Genomic DNA, 3,584 nt, shown 5'->3' with positions numbered 1-3,584 from the left:
TCTACCTCTGTAGAAGGCTTTTTTCTTTTTCTTGTTTGTCTCTATCTACAGTATAGTCTATTTTAACACTAGAAGGTTAAGAAACATCACAAAGAGGAAAGCAATTTTTCTGTTTCTTAAGCAATTTAAATCTGACTTTAGTTTTTGGCAAAAATGCCACTCAACCAAAGATGGTTATGTTTTCTGGAGATCTCAGTGGGGATCAGATTTATGGATGGCTCATGGAACAAGTAACTCCGCTGGTGTTTGTATTCTTAAAACTCTTTTAATGAGAAGATTGTATGCTCTGATTGTGATCCAGGTGGACGCTATAATATAACAGGTATTATCGTTAATATGTATGGTTTTAATCAACAAAAAGATAACGAAAAATGTATTGATCGAGTAGAAGAACGTGTTGAAATTGCTAAATACCCAAATTCTTTTTTTGTTCATGGAGGGGATTTTAACAAGCTTGCTCATCATGATTTTTACACATCTAAATTAAATAAACAGCATGCTCTTGATTTTTTTTTTCGAGTCGTTATTCTCCATTAATCAATTATGTAACACTGTTCAAGCCTTCTGTGATTCTCCCATTACTTCAAAAGAAATTCATGAAGCAATTCAATCTTTAAAAACTAATAAATCCTAGTGAAGTCCACGGTGCGTTTACACCTGTCCACATCAATTGGCTTCTGTATCTGGATAACAGATCGGATCTTGCATAAAAATAAAAAGGATGGTTCCGGTGCAAAGTCGACTTGAAGTGGTGGGTTTTCTTTTAGAAACCTTTTTCAGTCGTGGTATATTTTACAAATCTCGCAAAATGAAGAGGCTGCAAGTACTAATAATGTGGATGCGGTAATGGAAACGGTACAAAGAAACGTATGGGTCCGAGAACGTTGCCAGCTGTGGTGGGAAAACGTCTCGGTTACGTATGCAACCCTACTCAGGGAACGGAGACGTTACGTCGGTTGACGACGAATGGGGTTTCGCTTAGAAAGCCTATCAACTTCGAGTATTACAAAACGAGCCAATGGCAAAGAAATGCCATGGGTCTGCGGAATTTGATAGCGTATCTCCGCCCCGCCTCGTGGGTATAAAAGGAAGACGCTGGCAACATGCAGATATGTTTCTTCGCTGAGGAGCCAAGACCGAGCTTCAGGCGATCCCCGTGGTACAATAGAAAGTGGCAGGCAGACGTAACGTCTCCGTTCCCTACTCAGGGAACGAGGGTTACATACGTAACCGAGACGTTCCCTTTCATTGTCACTCCGAGTTACGTCGGATGACGACGAATGGGGTTACCAGTCTAATCACGCCACCTTCTCGGCTGTCTTCCAGTGCCCTGCGTAAATCTGAGATCCCTGTCGTGAGACTGGCACGGACGAAGGACTCCTATTTAGCACAGGAATACCAAGGTACACTGGGGGCACATCCCAAGGTTTAGGGGAATATGCTATTACTGCCAACCCAGAGGGGGGGACTTAGAGAATACACATATGACCCGAAGGATGCATATGGCGAACACTGTGGTGTCCAGCCGCAGGGAGAATATTTCAACCCCAGTGGTGGCAAGGTGGCTTGCCAAGGGAAAGACACATGCTCAAAGAGGCTTACAGTGGAATACACATGTGGGGGTCGCTCAGGGGAGGGACCATGCACACGGGAGGCACCTAGCCAACACGCAGGCAACAGACACTGGCGCCGATGTCAGCAGTGCTGGAGGAACTCAGGGCTTTCGGAGAAGCTCACCTGAGGGGAATATCGCACGTATCCAGTCCGTGGAGTTGAATGGCGAGCAAGCGCAGACACCTGAGCGGGTCCAGTACTAGCTGGTTGAAGCGAGCGACATGAGAGGACACAGGCTCCACTCGGAGATTGTAGAATCTGGCGAATGTGTTCGGTGTTGCCCAGCCTGCAGCTCTGCAGATGTCTGTTAGCGAGGCGCCATGCGCTAGAGCTCAAGAGGGTCACACCAAGGGGGCACGGTCGACCTCGCTGCTGGTAAGCCAAAGTTATGGCGTCCACTATCCAGTGAGACAACCTTTGCTTTGAGAGAGCCTTTCGCTTCAGCTTCCCACCATAACAGACAAAGAGCTGGTCTGAGGTCCTGAAACACTGCGTTCGGTCCACATAGGCGCGGAGGGCGCGTACTGGACAAAGCAGTGCCAAGGCTAGGTCTGCCTCCTACAGGGGCAGCGCTTGCAGGTTCACCACCTGGTCCCGGAAGGGAGTGGTAGGAACCTTGGGCACATCAGGATCACGTGAGAGTAAGCCGGCCCGAATTCCAGGCACGCTTCGTCAAAGGAGAATGACAGAGGTTCCCTAGTCCCAAGGTTCCCGCCCTGTGATGCTGCGATGGACAACGGATCCGATTCTGGAATGTCAAAGGAAACCCGCGGGGGGTACGAATACGGGATGCGTCAATAAAGAGGGGGGCGTGGGGAACGGACGGATAGTCGGCGCCTTTGTTCCACACCAACACCCTCAGGTCAGCCTGGCCACCAGCCGAAGTAGCACCTCACGTGGAGAGTATTAGATCGGGGTGTGGATGAGGGGACTCTCTCTCAAACGAGATCATTGAGTCTCGACCATAAAGACGCGATGGTCACGTTCCCGCGGGGAGAACGTGAGTCATCCACAAACGCTGCTCTAGCGTGATCAAGCCCAAGCACGCAGAGCAGAGAATGTGCCCATCAAAATCGGAAATGAGTCAACCGCAACCAGAAATGCACGGGCGAGCCGTCTTTAAAAGGACGTGCCGCGTGCGAGCTCTTTTGTGAGAGAAAGAAAACTCTGAGAGTGTTGAAGCGCCCGGGGAAAAACACACTCACTGGTAAACCACTGCACAGATAAGGAGGAAGCGCGCACTCGCCGGGAGATCGCCGTCACACCAACACAAGAGAATCTAGCTCGTCTGTAAGACGCTGACAGTTCAGAGATGGCTTTTGGAACGAAGAATTAACTTGGCTCCGAAGCGAAAACATATCTGCATGTTGCCAGCGTCTACCTTTTATACACATGAGGTAAGGCGGAGATATGCTATGCAAATTCCGCAGACCCATGGCATTTCTTTGCCATTGGCTCGTTTTGTAATACTCGAAGTTGATAGGCTTTCTAAGCGAAACCCCATTCGTCGTCATCCGACGTAACTCGGAGTGACAACGAAAGGGAACCGAGCGTTCTTTACAGAAAATTAATGGTTCTGCACCTTTCGGGTGTCAAGGCAAACATTTCAGTATATTTTCGATGTACTTCGCAATTGACTGTATCGCAAAACCACACAGCTCTCAGTTCCGGAGAGAGGTGGGGGAATAAAGACAGTGGGGAGGTTCTGTGTGATGTCCACCTGTGAATGCAGACACGATGGCTGGATTGCGTTTACATTACACTGAAATCCGATCACAATGCGTCCTCGACTACCTCCGAACCTGAACACGCTGATTGGATAACATTCCGTTCAGAAGCGCGTTTACAGTTTTCTCTTCAATGTGTATGTGGAGAACATCCGGATACAGGTCGCATGTTAATGCCAAGTGCAAACGCATGTATGTGTGAACCTTCTGCCCGTCTGTACCTGTCTATATTATATTGTGAGT

Source organism: Siphateles boraxobius, unplaced genomic scaffold (genome assembly GCF_051911475.1).
Source record: "Siphateles boraxobius isolate OS27281-9 unplaced genomic scaffold, OSU_SipBor_1 11, whole genome shotgun sequence".
Classification (NCBI taxonomy): domain Eukaryota; kingdom Metazoa; phylum Chordata; class Actinopteri; order Cypriniformes; family Leuciscidae; genus Siphateles; species Siphateles boraxobius.
This window is presented reverse-complemented; position numbering follows the sequence as displayed.